This window comes from Protopterus annectens, chromosome 8.part1 (assembly GCF_019279795.1).
Source record: "Protopterus annectens isolate FY-2018-M chromosome 8.part1, PAN1.0, whole genome shotgun sequence".
In the NCBI taxonomy this organism is placed as follows: domain Eukaryota; kingdom Metazoa; phylum Chordata; order Ceratodontiformes; family Protopteridae; genus Protopterus; species Protopterus annectens.
In genome coordinates, this window is record NC_056742.1 from 419,461,560 (window position 1) to 419,481,455 (window position 19,896).

Genomic DNA, 19,896 nt, shown 5'->3' on the forward strand with positions numbered 1-19,896 from the left:
GTCTAAATAGGGTCATGGATGAATTCTGCTTCATGTTAATGGTGAGCCTATTCCATGGGGGTCATTTGAGACACTTTGCCTAAAGGCTACAAGATATCAGATAACGGTTTAAACAATAGCAAAAAATCAAAGGGGACAAGTACAGACCATTTTTAGCAAAGTAATGTCTGTTTACCATATCCTCCCGTAGTGATAGACATTGGATATCAGAAAGAGAGGTTTGCATTAACATGCACGATCTGAAAAATATGAAGTCTGAAACTCAAATAGATGTCATTATTTAATTACTTAATCCCACAATGATGTACCACAAACAAGTTTTATGATGAACAGAACAAAAACAGGATATTGCATTTCACCCTGCAATTTGTCTATAAATCTTTAAGATGCCCGCAGTGGTCTGACAGTAGGATGCTCTCTCCCTCCATCCCAGAGCCAAATCGTTTCGGAGCACTAATAGCTTTAATTGAACAGTGTACAAAATACAAGGTATTGTATTATAACACTACTCCACCAGATAACTTTGAGCAAATTTAAATTCTGCTACGTGTAATCACGAAACTCCCCACTACTGAAAACTCGGATTATAGGACTCCCCCGACCCAGGCGAGATTTACGAAATTACGTTACGTGCGGATCACGTGTTACTCAGATTTCGTTACGTCCTTTACCGGTATTGATAATAGTCGCTGCTTATTGATGTGCATCGTAAGATTAGGGAAGTTTGTTTTCGTAATGTGTTTTGGGTGGTTGGTTGTCGGCTGTGATTTTTTTCTGTCACATTCACTTTGCTTCCAGTAGGAGGCGTTGGAGTTTTTACCGCTAGGGGCATTGGGTGGTATGTAGTAGTAGGAAGATGCTGCTCAAATACCGTACAATATGGGATTGTTGTTCCTAAGATACCACTTTGGTTAGCCACATCTGAAGTGACGAACGAAGCAGATGTCATTGCCATGTCAGTATCCGTAAGTTTCTTTTCAAATGCTTGTTAATATTAAATAGTTTTGCTATGTCATTAAGTCTCCGTTTTACAGAAGTTTATATTTTATACCTTTTCAGGTTAGCACACAGGGTTATACGATGAATCCCAGTGAACCGTGAAGGCATAACCCTTTAATGTGTGCTTACCAGTCTGACTCCAGAGTGCCATGACCACTAGAGATAAGTAATTGGAGACACCAAGCAAATTTAATTTGGTGATTCAGTTCATTTCTGATGGCTAAATAATGCAGTGTATTTTTTTGTTTTATTTATTTGCTTATAAGTGCTTTAGATATTGCAGTAAGTTGTTGTTCAGTGAAATTGGACCAGAAGACACAATTCTAGTCGGCCAGCTATTTATGTCGCTTGCATGTGTTGCCTGGGACTGATCGTTATCTTTCATTTTGTTAAACGGATACTAGTAAGGCTGTTTGTAATATATGTTTTTAATGAGTGAGATGACAAGATGTTTGGTTATATGCTTACTGTTTTTTTAACTTACTGTTTATGATTGCTTAAAAAACGGGAGCGACTTTTTATAGGTGTAACTGTCAATGATCACTGACTGTTGTAAATCAAATGACATTAGAATCAATGATAACCTGACAATACACAGCTTAAACAACAATTTACAGTTGTTATATTAACATATAATTTAAGTGGTATTGTAGGTGAGGGCTATGCTTTGAAACGTAAACAGTTATGGTAACAAAGTGATGCATGGTGTCCGATTACCTGTTTCTATTTTGGGCATGCACAATGTTTGTCTCAGTTCAGATTTCTTCTTTTCTTTGACAACCTTGACTCATTTGCTTGTGCAGCCCTTACAACAATGAAGTTAAAATAACAAAACGTTTTGCATACATGACGCACAAATAATAATAATGTTGCTTATTTTGGTTGTTCTACTGACCAGAACTAATCTTTGGAATAGGACAGTGGTTGCATTTATGTTGGGGAGAAAAAAGAAAAAATACAGCAGGTTGGTAAAGATGTAAGCTACAACTTTTGAAGAAAAAAACTCCTATAAATGCATTACGAGAAATAGTGAATTTAACAACAACCAGTTCTTACAAAAAATGTATGTATGTGTATATACGAGTGTGTAAACAGAGTGAATGTAGTCATAATAAGATAGGAACAGTCAGGCAAGGCATTTTACAGGCATAAAGCATACTCAAGCATATGGCAGTAGTAAAACATACCCAAGTTTGATACTGAGACTGATATAACATACCTTATTTCTGAAGGATAGTTAATATGAATGTTAAATACTATGTAATATCATTGCTGGAGCCTTCCTGTGTCCTGATAGAGTGCTCTTCAAACTATCTGGAGATGTACAGAGCTGAGTATATTTTTTCTGGCACTTCAGAGTTGTGTACTGGTAATTGTTGTTTGACTAATTTTATATCATTGCTGGCTGACTTCAGAGTTGTGCACTGTTATTTTTACTTCACTGTATAGATTTTCAGATCTCTGCTGAAGGTGTTGGTTTTCCCATACCCACCCTCCTTATTCCTGTGTTGTTGTTTAAATTTGGAGGCTTTTGCAGTTGCCCGTCCCCACTGTAGATTTGATCTGGGAAACTCCCCCAGTCCATCTCTTTACTTCATTCTACCTAATAGACTCCTTCTGCACTTGTTTTTAGTCATTTTTAAACTGTTTGGTCTAACATTGCTACATACTCAAGTGTGCTAGCTTACTCTGCATTTGAATTGTTTTTACTGCTGTTTTAGCTACTTTTCTGTGTTGTGTGTGTGTGTGTGTGTGTATGTATATATGTGTATATATATATGTGTGTGTGTGTGTATGTATGTATATATATATATATATATATATATATATATATATATATATATATATATAAAATATATATATAAAATATATATATATATATATATATATAAAATATATATACCTTTCCTGTCACTAGTGTAGTACAGATTCAGATTTGCTGCATCCAGGACTGTATGTAAGCTTCTGAGCCCCCCCCCCCCCCCCCAAGCTTTCTGTGTTGGAGGGAAGCCTTCTAGTTTATCAGTGGGAGTGGTAAGCACTAGGTAGCCTATCTACCACATAAGGAGTGGTTCTGGCCCAGAAGTTGTAGTTATTGGCCGTTTGGGCAGTTTTTCCATCTCTCTCAACTTTCTGATTTAAAAACCCGCATTTGCACTTGTTTCCCCCCTTTCCTGTAACTAGTTTAGTCCAGATACAGAATCTTAGTTTTAGCACTTGAATTTGCTTATTCATGATCAGCACTTGTTCAGAACTTGTAAGCACTAAATAACCTACTAATTACTACATCACTCAACCTTCCTCATTACCTAGAGGAAAACAGTTTTGGAAGTTACTTTCCTCACTTGCTTAGAGAAAAACAGCTCTTGTACTCCCTTTCCTCAATTATCTAGAGGAAAATAGTTTTTTATTCAGGCATGTCCAAGGGTCAGCTCCCAGTGTTCTCTCCTGTCTATCTGATGAATCTGGGCATCTTGGAGCAATGTAGAAATTGCCTCATGTACACAGACAACCCTCTCCTCCTACCACTCAACACTACAACCTGTGAGAGATGCACTTATCTAGCTAGACTGGAGGTAAAGCTCACTCCAATCAAGACTGAACTTGACAGTCAAGAGGAGAAGGTAAACACTTGCACCACACCACACTCATCACAGTCTCACTAAATGTGCACCACCAAAATCCACACATAGAAACACAAAAACATTCATGGAGGCTCTCAGTAATAATCTGCTCAAGCAACAGAGACCTCCAAAGCAGAAATGCAAGCAAACTCCACCCCCCCCCCAACACAACCCAAATGACACCTAGCCCGCAGACTCAGTGTGCCACTCAACCACAGCCAATAAGGCAAAACAACGTACCCAACACACTAGTCATAGGTGACTCTGTAGTCAGGCACACTGATGTCCCACTTACCAGGCTAAACAAGGAGAAGGTTACTTTCAGCTGCCTGTCGGGTGCCAGGATCCACCACATAACCCACGCACTCGGGTCACTCCACAACAAGTACAAATATGACTCTGTCATTGTCCATGTTGGTGTGAACGACCTGAGACGTACCTCCCTGGACTACATGAAAAATGAAAAGAGACATTGAAGAGCTCTCTGATCTTGTAGCCCAGGCAGGTATGACCCTAGCCCTGAGTAGCATTCTGCCATCACCCAGAATAATAAGCTAATTACCCTAGATATCCACATCCTGCCCCCTCCCCCCGATTAAGGAAACCATGGTAAAATATTTCTCCAAAGCCAACTTCATGCTTCTTAAGACAGAAGTGGTGAACTTCATGACACCCACGCAGATGGACAATACAGTTACGACTACTGAATCCTACACAATTGCACTTTATAAGCGCTTACATGAGTGCATGGATAGTGCTATCCCAAACAGAACCAAGACACTATCCTCCAAAAAAAGGAAGCCAATCTAGTGGCCCCCTGCCATAAACAAACTGTACAACAAAATGAAGAAACTGTTGCAAAAGAGAGTAAAATCCCATGAGAGGAGGAGCTCCCTGGTTAGCCTCAGCAAGAAGCTGCGATCCCTGATAAAATCCTCCCAAAGCTAGTTACGAAAACAAAATCACCACTGATTCTAAAGACAACCACAAAGCATTCTATACCTATGCCAAGAATCTCAGTGGCAACACTCAGATCTGCTCTGAGTTACAGCACAATGGCACTAAATATACAGACCCAACTGATATTGCCATCATCCTGGCAGATAGGTTCAGTGCTAACTTTACCCCCCCTCTCATCCCCTAAAGAGCCCATCTCTATACCGGAAGAATGCAAAGTTCCTGTAATCATGGCTGCACAAGTAAAAACCACACTCTCCAAAGCCAAGAACACAACATCCATGGGACCAGACAACATCCCAGGCTGCGTTCTGCACGAACTACAGAACAAACTGGCACCCCACCTAAGTGCCATGTTCTTTCATAGCCTCACCTCAGGCTTTGTGCCTGCTGAATGGCGCACAGCGACGGTTATCCCACTGCACAAGGGGAGCCACCACAGACCCCAGGAACTACCGCCCCATTATCCTGACGAGCCTGGTCTGCAAGGCCATGGAACGTATCATCATGGGACTTCTAAACAAAGACATTAGTAATCTCCAAACTCTGGACCCCGCCCAGTTTGGGTTTGTAAAAGGCAGATCATGTCTCCTAAACCTGATAGACTTCTTTGAAGTAGTCACCAAAGCCGTAGACAAGGGTAAGGTGGTTCACACAGCCTATCTAGATCTTGCCAATGCATTCACACCATCTCCCACTCTGGAATTATAGATAAACTCACTAAACTAGGTATAAATCCCTATGTCACAAGATGGGTTGCCAACTGGCTCACCGATAGAATCCACACTGTGAAAGTAGCAGACTCCAAATCCGACTTCAGACCAGTGACAAGTGGAGTATCATAGGGTTCAGTCCTGGGTTCTCTCCTGTTTGGTATCTACTTCTCTGAAGTACAGGCTAACACAGAAGGTCTTTGGCTAATGAAGTTCACAGATGACTGCAAACTAGGAGCCATAATCGAAACTCCTAACGATGTGGACATCCTACAAAAGGGCCTCACTGAGACAGATGCCTGGTGTCAAAGCCATAGCCTCAAGCTCAATGCCAAAAAGTGCATTGTCATCCCCTTTGGTAAAAATTCTTTACCAATGAACTACAACATAGGCGGTAGTATACTTAACACCGAAAGTGTGATAAGAGACCTTGGGACACAGGCAGACTGTAGTCTCTATTTGATAATCACATCGCCACAGTAGTCAGGAAATTCTTCTACGTGGCACACCTCATCACAAAAGGTTTCTCATCCAGAAAAAAAAGAGGTCATTGTTCCCCTCTACTCATCACTCATTAGACCCATTATAGTGTACAACGCCCCTTTTGGTATGTACCTCACAAGACATCTACAACAACTGGAAAGGCCGCCGAAATACCTCACAAAGAGGATTACCGACCTCAAACAGATGCCCTACGCAGACCGTCTAAAAAAAACTCCAGCTTTACTCCATCGCATATTGCCTACTCAGAGGTGAGGTGATCTCTGCCTAACATACAAAGCTATGTCAAACCCAGAGCTGTTGGACATGCTCCACTTAAAGAAATCCCAATCCCTCCGAGCCACACGCTCTAGGGACCTAAACCTTGTCACCACAATAAACCGAACATGCCGGAGGGATAGATTACTGTCCCAGAGGCTTCCCATACTCTGGAATAAACTACCTATCTATATCAAACAAAGCTCCTCATTAGCACTCTTCAAGAAAAATCTTGATCGGATGGGAAATAGGAAATTCACCCCGGGATCACCTCTGTGGCTTTGCTCGACAGTGGCACAGGAAAATAATTTTCTTGGGTGGCAAAAGCCAGGGTACCTTTTTGGCTGGGCTTGTATAGGCCCCAGGGCTGATAACCCAGTACCTACCTATGAACCTATGTACCATGTGTGTGTGTATGTATGGGTGCCTTTTGCAGTACCAAATCATTTGCTCGTCGACAGCGTGAATGACTGTGAAATGCCTTCAATTGTTCTGTTCTTTTCTATTTTATTTAATTTAATTTGTTTACTGGAGTAGTGCTCTGATCAAACCAGTTTCAGGCTCAGCCTTGGTGAAATACAAAATATTTCACAAAAAAATATAGACTTGTAAGTAATAATACAGTAGTGTGTGTGCGTGTGGTGAACAAGCATAATGCAGTGTACATTATATACATTGGTTAGTAAAGTGGGTCAGTCTTCAGTAAATCTTGAGAGAGAGGGGAAAAGAGGTAGAGATAATATTTTGGGTGATATGTCATGTGTTGAAGCAGGAGCATTTAACTTTAAAGAAGTGCTTTTTGAGTTGCATTCTGAATTTGTAATGTGTTCATTTCCTTTAGGTTGATAGGGAGAGCTTGTCAAAGAGGGAGTGCCTGAGAGGAGAAAAGATGTTCAGTGTTGTGGATTTTGGTTCTTTGGTTCACTGGGTAATGAGAGTTGGTGTTGCTTGTGAGTAGTATCTCAGGTTATATGAGGAGGTTTTTTTTTTCATGATGTCTAACTGGAAGGGGAGCAAATGTGTGGAGCTGGAGTAGTTTGCAAAGTTGTTCATCAAAATGTTAAGATTTTGGATAAACACAACATTGTGTGTGATTAAGGTAAGTGTGGGTTTGGGAAAATATAAAATATTCTGCAGGTTTTGGCATTAGGTGGTATGAGTGTGCAAATGTAGGTGGGTTAGGGTTAGAGTAGGGTTAAGAGAGACAATAGATGTACTGTAATGCATATATGTTTGTGCATTTGTTTGTGTTTGAGCTTTCTTAATTAGAAGTAGTGCTATGAAAATGTTGCTTCAAAAGTATTTGTTTGTGTTTGAACTTTCTTAATTAGAAGTAGTGCTATGAAAATGTTGCTTCAAAAGTATTTGTTTGTGTTTGAACTTTCTTAATTAGAAGTAGTGCTATGAAAATGTTGTTTCAAAAGTAAGGTGCAGGGATAGGGTTATCGGGCATTAGCAAGGTGGTCCAGGGGAGATAACTGCTAATCAGCATTTGCTCAGCCTGCAGTAACAAGTATCCACTGTAACATTCCAACTATTCACCTTGCTGGGAATCATAAAACCAAATATAGCTCTCTTAAGATCTCAAAACAGAAGATGATCAAGCTTATTTGAGATGTATGTGGCTAGAGAAAATTGACCTCTTAACTTAGAGTTGCAGTTCTCCCATCTAACCGGGAACTCACTTAAAGTACATATTAACCTTCAGGATGTTGCTGCACTAAACTACTTTGAATCTGTGAGAGGAAATTCTGGCTTTGGTTGGAGCATTGCATGAGGCACAGTCACTTAAGTTTCAAAACTAGACATTAAATATGGCTTGATTTTATACATATCTTGTTTGAAATCATGGTTAATGCTTCATGTAAATAATGTAAGTAAAATTCTAGAAATATTTTGAATTTGGAAAAATTTGAAACATACTTCTCAGTAACTTAAAAAAATGGGTATTCCAACGTAATTCTAAGATTTTTACTAAAACAACTACCTGTTCAGATTGTCTGCTAATTGAAATTGCAAACCACAAGTTAGACTTGTACGTACCAAGGCTAATAAGCCTTCACCTAAGTGAGGGGTATGCAACTTTTTCCAGTGTGGGTGTGCTTTTGTTTATAATTGTTTTAGAGAGCTATTTATTAGTTATTTTATTCCAGGAAAGCTTAAACTATTACTTTTCTGGGGGAGGGTGCACTCAATGTGCTTGTGAAAATTATAGCCTACTAAAGTGAAAGGTAAAGACAAGAAAATGCTTAGTCCCCCCCCCCCCAAATGGATAATATTAATCCTAATATATTGGGTTATGATCAGGTCTTCAGTCATGACTAGCTTGTATGTTTGAGGCATGGATGCCAAGAAATTCACCTCGAGAAGGAAGTGAAGCTTGAGAGTGAATCTTTACATCCATGTTGAGAATATGAGTTATGTTCCCATTGTAAGTCTTGTTAGTGCATGGCTCTTTATATGTTCCCATTGTAAGTCTTGTTAGTGCATGGCTCTTTATATGTTCCCATTGTAAGTCTTGTTAGTGCATGGCTCTTTATATGTTCCCATTGTAAGTCTTGTTAGTGCATGGCTCTTTATATGTTCCCATTGTAAGTCTTGTTAGTGCATGGCTCTTTATGTGTTCCCTAAGTCTTGTTAGTGCATGGCTCTTTATATGTTCCCATTGTAGGTCTTGTTAGTGCATGGCTCTTTATATGTTCCCATTGTAAGTCTTGTTAGTGCATGGCTCTTTATATGTTCCCATTGTAAGTCTTGTTAGTGCATGGCTCTTTATATGTTCCCATTGTAAGTCTTGTTAGTGCATGGCTCTTTATATGTTCCCATTGTAAGTCTTGTTAGTGCATGGCTCTTTATATGTTCCCATTGTAAGTCTTGTTAGTGCATGGCTCTCTATATGTTTCCATTGTAGGTCTTGTTAGTGCATGGCTCTCTATATGTTCCCATTGTAAGTCTTGTTAGTGCATGGCTCTTTATATGTTCCCATTGTAGGTCTTGTTAGTGCATGGCTCTTTATATGTTTCCATTGTAAGTCTTGTTAGTGCATGGCTCTCTATATGTTCCCATGGTAAGTCTTGTTAGTGCATGGCTCTCTATATGTTCCCATGGTAAGTCTTGTTAGTGCATGGCTCTTTATATGTTCCCATTGTAAGTCTTGTTAGTGCATGGCTCTTTATATGTTCCCATTGTAAGTCTTGTTAGTGCATGGCTCTTTATATGTTCCCATTGTAAGTCTTGTTAGTGCATGGCTCTTTATATGTTCCCATTGTAAGTCTTGTTAGTGCATGGCTCTTTATATGTTCCCATTGTAAGTCTTGTTAGTGCATGGCTCTTTATATGTTCCCATTGTAAGTCTTGTTAGTGCATGGCTCTTTATATGTTCCCATTGTAAGTCTTGTTAGTGCATGGCTCTCTATATGTTGCCATTGTAAGTCTTGTTAGTGCATGGCTCTTTATGTGTTCCCATTGTAAGTCTTGTTAGTGCATGGCTCTTTATATGTTCCCATTGTAGGTCTTGTTAGTGCATGGCTCTTTATATGTTCCCATTGTAAGTCTTGTTAGTGCATGGCTCTTTATATGTTCCCATGGTAAGTCTTGTTAGTGCATGGCTCTCTATATGTTCCCATTGTAAGTCTTGTTAGTGCATGGCTCTCTATATGTTCCCATTGTAAGTCTTGTTAGTGCATGGCTCTTTATATGTTTCCATTGTAAGTCTTGTTAGTGCATGGCTCTTTATATTTTCCCATTGTAAGTCTTGTTAGTGCATGGCTCTTTATATGTTCCCATTGTAAGTCTTGTTAGTGCATGGCTCTTTATATGTTCCCATTGTAAGTCTTGTTAGTGCATGGCTCTTTATATGCTCCCATTGTAAGTCTTGTTAGTGCATGGCTCTTTATATGTTCCCATTGTAAGTCTTGTTAGTGCATGGCTCTTTATATTCTCCATGCACTACTAGTTATATAAAAAAGTAGTGTAATAGTGTAAAATGTTTTACAGCTTTGAAAGCCATACAACACTTAGTGCTGCCACACAAACTGCAGGCGGAAGCAAAGTGACCCTCTGCGGAACTGATGGCCTTAAAGCTGTAAGATACTTCACTCTGTCATGTATTCTGTTCAAAAGTGTGGCAGGATGAAGTACCCAACAGTTTTTAAAGCTCTTAGTTTTTGCCATTGCTTTGTGGTGACCATTACTGTCTGCTGTTTAGCTGTAGTAATGTACTGCATCATAACAGAGTTTAGAGGTGCTGAACAAAAGCTTTATAAGCTCCTTTCCGATATTGATAATATAGTCAATAAGCCTATCTTTTTGGGATTGTAATCATAGCCCTCTATACACTATTAAATATTGGTCAGTTGATAAAGTTACTGTCAGCCAAATATGAACTATGAAATATAATTTGCAATTCTCTTTCTAAGTATAATTACTGCTTAGTTACTTTCTGGCATTTTGATGGGAGCTCTCCTACCATTCATTCTTACTGGTTTTGCCAAATAAAGAACATGAAAGACTGAATTAAGTTAAATCTAATTTTAATCAACAACAACACAAACTCACAAAAACTAGAATAGCAGACAGGATAATGCCCTGCTTATCTTCAGTTTTGATTTTTGCTGTCTAGTTATTCCATCATCTTGGATTATGTTGGCACTGATCTCGGTGTGTGTGTGTTTGTGGGGGGGGGGGGGGGTCTGTCAATGATCATTCATCTTTCTTTGCGGACTCTACATAAATCATGCATCACTGTGTCAAACTCCACCGTAGCCAGACACTTCACTGATAGGTCATCACCACTTGCTATTTCCCACATGCTATCTCTCGCAATCCTGCCCACTAGTCATGGGTGCTGTTAGACAGATTTATTTAGTGCTGTTTGTTATTTTTATAGTTTTATCTTGCTTCCCATTTTTAAGCTTGTATCTGACTTCTCATTAGGTATCTGAATTGCTCGTTCTGTAATTTTTTCCCATAGTTGTATTTCAGGTATTCCAGGTGTGATTTTGGAAGAACATTGCTAGCACTTTATTAGTGATTTCATGGCATTTTACATACAGAAAAGAACTAATTTCTTTTTGCACTGAACATTTATTGTAAATCTTGTCCTTAACAGTAAAACTGCTTTTTCACTGAATATTTCTTGTAATGTTGTCTGACCCTAATAGCAAGGGACTCAATTTTCAGTCTTCAACATCCTGTCAAGTTCAGTGTTTGCTGGTTGGCTGTACAAGTTCTTAAGCTCTGCAGTGCTTCAAAATGATCAACAAATAACTGCTGATTCATTTATTATTTATATATTTGCATTTTGTTTACCAGGAAAGTCACTGGGCCAAAATTCCGAGCCCATTTTCAGTGGAGGCCTAGGGAGAAAAGCTCCACAGTACGTGAGTAGATATAAAACATACATACATTATATTCGGTCAGAGAATATAAAAGAAAAATTAAACATTAGCATACAGGTAAACAACAAGTAAGAGTCTCATTAACACTTGAAGTTTACACTCTAAGGAGACTTGGTGCAGATCGTCTTTGCCATTGTCTCGTACCAGAAAATGTCTCCACCCCTTTTCAAAGATGGTTGCCATGCTGTCACTCTTCTACTTGGCTCCTGTTATGAGTGTCAGACTATTGCCATATAACAATCCTTTACCCCTCTCCACAGTTCTTGAAAAATGCATACATCAGCAACTCATAGCCGTTCTACTTGTTAACCAGTTATTTTCACCTACACAACTTGGCTATTGACCGCACCACAGCACTGAAACTGCCCTGCTACATTTCCTAGATACCATTAAACAAAGTAAAAATTCAGGTATTTTGTCTTCACCCTTTTCTCGACTTGTCTGAAGGCTTTGACACAGTGTCACATCAACTGCTCATCTTAAGACTAAATCTTTGTAGGACTCACAAATCTCTTTACTAGATGCTTCACCAGCTACCTAAAGAATTGCACCGAATCTGTAAAATGGAATGACTCCCACTCCACATTCCTTACAGTGACTCCAGAGTCTTTCAAGGCTCCATACTTCGGCCAATACTTTTTTCAATATCATCTTTCATGTCATGCAAAAGTAATCAAAACTCACCGCCATAATATGGTATGCTGATTACTCAACTTTAGTTTGCTCAGCCCAAAATCTTCCACCCTTAGAAGCTATCACAGAGGAACCTTTAATTTCTATAGAAAACTGGCTAAATAAATCTCAGTTGCCGTTAAACCCCAATAGAACCAAACTAATCATATTCCTTCTGAAAAAGCAAGCAACATTGATCTTAATATTATCTTCCTAGCGACACAAAAAACTAAAAATGTCAACAACATAAAATTGCTAGGAGTTATTAACAAATTAAAATTTGATCTATACATTGACACTGCAGCCAAAAAAAACCCACTGCAAACTAGGATCTCTTTACAGAGAAAAGCACCTTCTGAGTGATCATACTAGAAAAAATAGCTGCCGCCTCTCTTCTCCTCCCTGTCCTCCTATATACCTCAACAGTATTCACAAATCTCAACTTTTTGACCAAACTCAAACTAGAAAGCAACTACAACAAAATTAGCAAATTTGCTTGCAGCCTTCACTGCATGGAATTTAATACCATCAAATGACTTGAACTTTACCAGCACAACACCTCCTACAAGTTATTCACAGCGCACAAAATACTTCACCATCCACTTAAAACACCCTTGCTGTTAAATCTCATCCAGTGGCACCATCCTCAGAACTTCAACTAATTTGTGGCAATAAATCTAATAATTATTACAGTGGCTCACTATTCTCTGTCACCATCTCCCAAAACATGAAACAAACTTACAAATCATGTCAGACTTAATTTGCAGCAATTCAAATCCACCCTAAAATATCACCTGGCAACTAAAAAACTATGCAGTTGTACCACACCTTTCAGTGTGAAGTTTGCAATCTTAACTCTGTCTAGTATGGGTACTATACAAGTGTCTTAATGTAGTATTTTTTGATTCTACTAACAATATCTTGAAAACATGCATTTCCTTAATCTAACAAGCTTTGTAAATAGTTTTATTTTTGTCAAAAAATTTATTTTTGTCCTTGTTTTGGAGCTTTTTCTCTCCAGGTCTCTACTGAAAATAAGCATTTTAGTTCCAAGATGGACTTTACTGGAAAACAAAAGCAAAACAAAAAATAAAACAACACTGTTCAGCAGTTAAGAATAGTTTCATTTATTGCAGAGAACACACAAATTTGGGAGATCAGGTAGTCAATGTCTTGTCTCCTAGAACACAAGAAAGTTCATTTTTTATATTATTTTTGACTCTAACCAAAATATGTTGTGTCTTTTAAACTATTGCCACTGACCAGTTAAAACGGAACATATTTAAATTATTTTTGTAACTAAGAATTTGCTGACCCTGTATTTGTGCTTTTCCATATTAGGGACAAGTTTCGAGTTCCATGTTGGAATTTTCTACTCTGGTATTATCCAAATTGTTCGGAAGTAGATATCAAAAGCAGTCTAAAACATAACATGGATTCCTTCATAGAAATTCAGCAAGCATTTTCCATTCTTCACACCTTTCTCTTCTTTGCACCGTTCCCTTTACGCATTTTAATAAACTTAGTTAAGTTTGATCTCTGTAGACTTAAAATTCTCACTTCAGTTGACCAGCAAGCCAGATTTTACATTCATATATTCTTGGCACCATGTAGGACTGATTTTTGCACTTGAGTCCTAAATCAGTTTATGTTGTACTGTCTTAAGATATCATCTGTAGTTGTAGTGCTTTTTTCCCCACTGACACGATTTGCTAGTTCTTTATATGTTGAGAAATTATCACAATACTAGCGATTGGTAAATGTCAATAGCTAGGCTATATCTGTGGTATACAGTTGAACAGCAACTGAAAGATTTTGATTTATCCTTCAGTTGTTCAAGTATTTTTCCCCAGATCCTGTTCACCTTGTTTTGTCTTGGCTGAACAAGTGATATTTTAGTTTACGTTGAATTGTCATTAGCACTCTTAAATGTAAAGTAACAAAAAACAGCCATCCAGGACCACCAAAGCTTCAGATAAAAAAACAGGAACTTTAATAAAAAGTTAGCGCTTCCATGCCAATAATTCGGCACTTCATCAGACAAAAATGCAATGACACAAAGGCACTCTGAATAAGTGAAACAATTTATGCTCCATTAGTAAGGGTTTTAAAGGCACATAGGCATTAAGTCCAGGACTTCTATGTGGCTGCAACTTCATGATTCACTTACTTTCAGCCTTCTCAATAGAATTGTTTGTCACCACCCCTCTTATTAACATCAGTTCTCTGTAATACTAAAAATTAAAAGAATGATCTTTAAAAACTTGCACATGTCTATATAAAGGACTACTATCATCTTTATTTCTTATGTAACCAGCATGCTCCAGAATATGTTCCCTTAAAGTCCTAATAGTTTTGTCTTACAACATTTTGCGCAAAATGCAAGATATACAAGGTGTTTACTAGTGCAATCTGCATAAAACCTGGGATTAAAAACAAAACCATTAGATGGATGTGCATATATTTTAACGTCTGAAATATAGTGACATGCAGCACAATTCCTACACATAAAAGTACATAATCTAACAGATAAAGATCTGATATATTATTGCTTTTCCCATAACAAAGTTGCCTCTTGAGGGGCATACCATTCTTAAAACAAAAGCATGGTGCAACACCTACAATATCTGAAATAGAGCTATCTGAGGTAATTGTAGGCCAATTTCTACATATCGCCTCACAAGTAGCCCCAGTATCACTAGTAAACATAATGACAGGTCTAACCTAATTCCTATTAGAAACTCTGTTCCTGACACAGGGATAATAATTTCTAGAAAAAAAATGGTCTAACTGAATCAGATTTAGCTCTACTCACATCTTTCACTGCAAAATCTGCCTCGTTAGCAGACTAGCCTTGTGCTTGTAATTCTTGTTTCAATGTACCTAAAGCAGCATCTAAAACATCATTATTGGTATGCAGTCTTGAAGTCCTAAAGGCTTGATTCTTGGCTATGCTCCTAAAAACATGTGCAGGATGCATACTAGTACGATGGAGCAAAGTATTCCTCCTACAGGTTTTCCTAAAAACAGAGGTTTGTAATAATCCAGTAACATCCTTATATAGATGAACATCTAAAAAAATCTATGCATTCCATATGTGCATTAATCGAAAACCTCAAAAAACTAGTAGTAGACTCAAGATAATATACAAAGGAATTAAGCTCAGAGACAGTCCCATCCCATAGAATAAAGATGTCGTCCACAAATCTCCTAAAAAATCTTAACTGTGAAGAATAGCCATGGGCAGCCAGTACAAATTCATCCTCTCAATTGGCCATTACAAGGTTGGCGTAGCTATTGGCACAACATGTGCCCATAGCCATGCCAAACTTCTGAAGATAAACACACTTATTGAACATAAAAGCATCGTTCTCAAAAATGATATCCAAAAGTGTGCAGATCAAAAAAAATCATGTCATGAGACTAATCACTATACTTATGTTTACATATCTCACTGCCTCAACACCTTCAATATTCGGTATGACTGTAAAGAGCATATTCACATCTTGTGACCAAAAGAAAACTGGAGACATCATGCATTGAAATGAACACAAACAAGCCATTTAAAAAATGCTGTGTCTCTAAAAATGGTATCAACCCTATTAACTACAATTCTTAATTTATGTTCTACAAAAATGGACAGAGGCTCAGTGAGTCAACCATTACCTGACACAATAGGTCTTAGGGGTGGATCACTGCTGCCCTTTTGTACCGTAGGTAAACCATGAATCAAAGGTAAGAGGGGGAACTCAACAGTAAATCTAAATCTGAATCTATCATTCTGTTCATAAGCAGGTCATACAATTCATCACAAACATGTTGAGTTAACCTTTTCAGAGAAGCAGGTTGCAATTTAACATAAACACGTTCATCAGACAGCATAGCAAACATCTTCTGTTCGTACGATACTTTATCAAACACAACAATGCCCCCTCCCTTATCAGCAGGTCTAATCTGGATGTTAACATTTTCCCTTGGCATCTTCAGGGCATCTCTGTCAGTATGCGTCAAATTCGCAAAGTGCTTACTACAAGTTAAAGTTTGTTCTGCATTTAAATTAATTAAATCCCGCTCACATTTATTCAGAAACAACTCTATAGATAGTAAAAAATTTAGGACAGAAAACACTAGGTTTCCTATAATTAGAAACACCACTTTCACATGGATAAATAGTTTTCAATGTAAAATTACAGGCAAACAGTCTCAACTGTAACATAGTCTCAACAGGATCGGCTTTGTTAGCAGGTATAAATGAAAGACCATTATTCAAAACACTAACTTGCTCGGCTGTAAGCTGAACAAAAGATAGTTTTTAAACTAACATGTTCTCGGCTGCTTCCAACCGGGCCTCTTGTCCATTCCCACTTTGTGCGATAGTTTCTGCTTTCTCTTTTCTCCCCATGCTGGAAAATCCTTGATAGGTACTGGCAAAACTGGAAAAGGAATAATTGTCGCTAAGGAACTAACTGTATGTTTGCTTTTGGCTCCTAAATGCTCGTTCGTGTCTATGGAAGAAGTAGTCACAACCTGTGTGGAAACAAAGGTCCCCAAATCTTCCGATGACATCATTGCATTCGCATATGGGGAAGAGGTGTGTCTTAACTTTCCATCAACAAGCTGACGGGCATCTCCATTCACAACTAGTGAGGGGGCGTGTCTGTCAGCTACAGAAACTGTATTCAACGTAAACCTCTTTTTCTTATTTGTTATGCTTCTCATTCAAAGTGTTTCAAAAATATGGCTTTTACTAACGTCAGTAAGTCCTGATTCAATTTCTTACCCTTCAATGCCTTGAGTTTATTTTCATAAACAGACATACTAGTAAAGCTCTCATCCAGTCTCATCTTATAGATATTGGGTACATCTCTAGAAGTCACTCCTTTAAGGAGGATATCGGTTTCATCCGACAGGTCATCCTCCATAGGTTTGAAAAAAAATAATCCATAGGCACATATAATTAAAGCTCAGTTCAATATTTAATTCCTGCCACTTCCATAGCAGGTCAGGAAAAGCAGTTCCATGTGCAGGCATCCTCAAAACTCTTAATCCTCTAGGCACCACCTTGAAATGCAAACAGGATTATTTTTTTAATGAATTTAATTTTTAATTTTTTTTTTATTCTGTTACAAAATCATCAGCACAAGGCAGAATACGTTTGGAAAAATGCAAAGCTTACAGCATGCATGTGGGAAAAACACCATCATTAACCAATGTTCTAAAACATTTACATGTGTTCTGCTTGAGTAGATGAGTGATGAGTGATTTTTTTTTTTTTTTTGAAATAGCAAATTCTCAAGGTTCCTAATATTTCCTGAAGCAGCACCCTTTGAAAAGGTGGTGCCAAGCCAGTAGACAAAGACCTAGTTATAGTTTTCTTCAAGGCAGGGATCACCAAAGAAGTTGTCATACACAAGGTGACTCCATTTATATCCAGGATAATACGTCATCTTTGCTAGTGTTTTAAAGTAAAACTCTGAAGAACTTCAGTGTACCACCCACAAACCGATGGGCTACTGGAGTGTACCACCCACAAACTGATGGGCTACTGGAGTGTACCACCCACAAACTGATGGGCTACTGGAGTGTACCACCCACAAACTGATGGGCTACTGGAGTGTACCACCCACAAACTGATGGGCTACTGGAGTGTACCACCCACAAACTGATGGGCTACTGGAGTGTTTAATAAAACTCTGAAGTCTGTGCTAATGAAGGACATAGAGCTGTATTGTAAAAGAAAAACCTAGGATTATTGAATTCCCTGCCTTCTCTTTGCTGTAAGAGGGGTGTCCAGAATTCGTTTTTGTCTAGCATCACGAGGCTTGCTGGACATAGCAAAGGGGACTTGGGAGGATGAGAAAAAAATAAAATCTGGTTGCACACTTTACAAACTTGTAAGATAGGTTCATTTTGTTATGCGATTAATTTAGGTACATAACGCAAAAGGCATAAAAGTTCCACCAGAGGGTGTATAATAATAATGCCAGATTTTTGGAGTATAAACCTGGAGACGGTGCATTAGTGTTTATTTCCCTTTGCTGGCACTGCATTTATAGTAAGATGGCGAGGCCCTTTGTGGCAGAGATAAAGTGCAGTAAAAAAAGAAGATAAACTGGAAAGCAGATAGTCACATAAATATGTTCAAACCATGGAGAGAAGTTGAAGCTTCTGTAGTTGGCTTGAGAGCCGACTTAAGCACCAGTAAGTAGTATGATATTAGGAAATTCGGTTCTCACTTTTAACACAGACAAAACAGTAGGAAGGTCATTGCTTAGAAAATAGAATAGTGTTGATGCAGTAAAACTGTATAGGATGAGTCCCAGAAACACAGTATGTGAAGGAGTAAATTAAAAGTGCTTAAACTGTTAGTGGAGTTCCAAAGCAAAGTGTGGAGGCGTTGGTTTCTGAGCCATCAGTTCCATAACACTTTGTAATGTTTTCAGAAACTCTACAAGTTTATCCATGAGAATAACAGAGCCAAAGTTAAAATTTATTGAATGCCCAGCATAGATGAGCTTTTAGAGAGACTAGGCAAAATCACTGCTAAACTTATCAAAGGGGTGCGCCCAGATTTCTGTCACCCTTGAAGTCAAACAGAAGACTACGTTCTCCACCCCCTGATGTATCTTTCTATATTGCAGTGTTATCCTTGGATTTCCTGAAGCTCCTGCCACGTGTTAAATGTTCATTTAATAAAGTTCTGAAGCATTTTGAGTTACTCAGCTGCATACCTAGATGAAAATGTTTCATGCCTACATAAACTAAAAGCGCTGCTGGTGATTCCCTGCTGGGTGAGGAAAGTAAACCTATATTTTTCTGTCTGTAGCAGAACTGCCTTCTGATTTACCTGCTGCATTTTATTTTCTGTTTTAGGAAATCTGCTTGGCCTGTTGTTTTTTTTCTGTGCGAGAGATAGACACTTAAATTATCTAGGCTGCATGTTTCACTTGTTTTTTTATGGGTTAAATTGTTTCTTGAGTGATACTTAAATGCAGAGTGAATTTTTGGGTCTTTTTCTTTTCCTGAAAAGGTTTCAGGCCTGCATAAACTAAAAGCATTGCTGGTGATTCCTTACTAGTTCCTGCTAGTTGATTTTCCTACCCACCGTCCCCTTCATTCATCTACTTTTTAAACTTGATTTTGTGCTGCCTACCCCTACTGTGGGTCTATATTATGTGAAAGAATTCACATAAAAGCTGCTTCGCTATTTTGTCTTTTCGTTGTTTTAAGTTCGACCAAGGCACATTCGATAGAATGCATCTTTGGTCATCTAATAGGAACCCCCTACTGTAAATTGAGCTTGGCCTTCTTCCTTTCTACAGCGCTGATGCTTATCCTAAATTATTCATTTGCCTTTCCTTGTGCTTTATATTGAAAAGCGCAATTTGCCTCTCATTGTCTGTTCTACTGATTTACTTGCTCTGATTTCATTATCTAGCTAGCTGTTGGATATAGTAATGTATTTTTACACTCTAGCAAGTACTTATTTTTACATCAAGAGATCAGTGGATTTTCCATCTAGTGCAACTGGGAGGTAGCCTGGTCTGATTAAGTTGGAGAAATACTTGAGATTTCTGCATGTAGTCTTATTGGTCAGAGGGCTTATTAATCAGGTTATCTTGTTTTTACTCCATTTATAAATTCTATGCACTTGAGTGTCTCTTGGCTCATTTATACAAAGCAAAGTACTTTTACTGAGTAATCACACTTTTATAATCTCTTTAAAGTATACTGCTGTATCTGTATCTTTAAGTTTGCTTGTCGTACCATTTT

General features: G+C 38.3%; 1 protein-coding gene across 1 annotated transcript in view; it reads left to right on the forward strand.

Annotated features, from left to right (window-relative positions):
* The first annotated feature begins 667 nt into the window (after positions 1-667).
* Positions 668-19,896, forward strand: part of CYLD (CYLD lysine 63 deubiquitinase) — a 1,495,154-nt gene continuing 1,475,925 nt past the window's right edge. The window contains exons 1-2 of the mRNA XM_044081615.1: positions 668-965; positions 1,060-1,196. The gene's annotated coding sequence lies outside the window, so the exon portion shown is untranslated. The remainder of the gene's footprint in view (positions 966-1,059; positions 1,197-19,896) is intronic.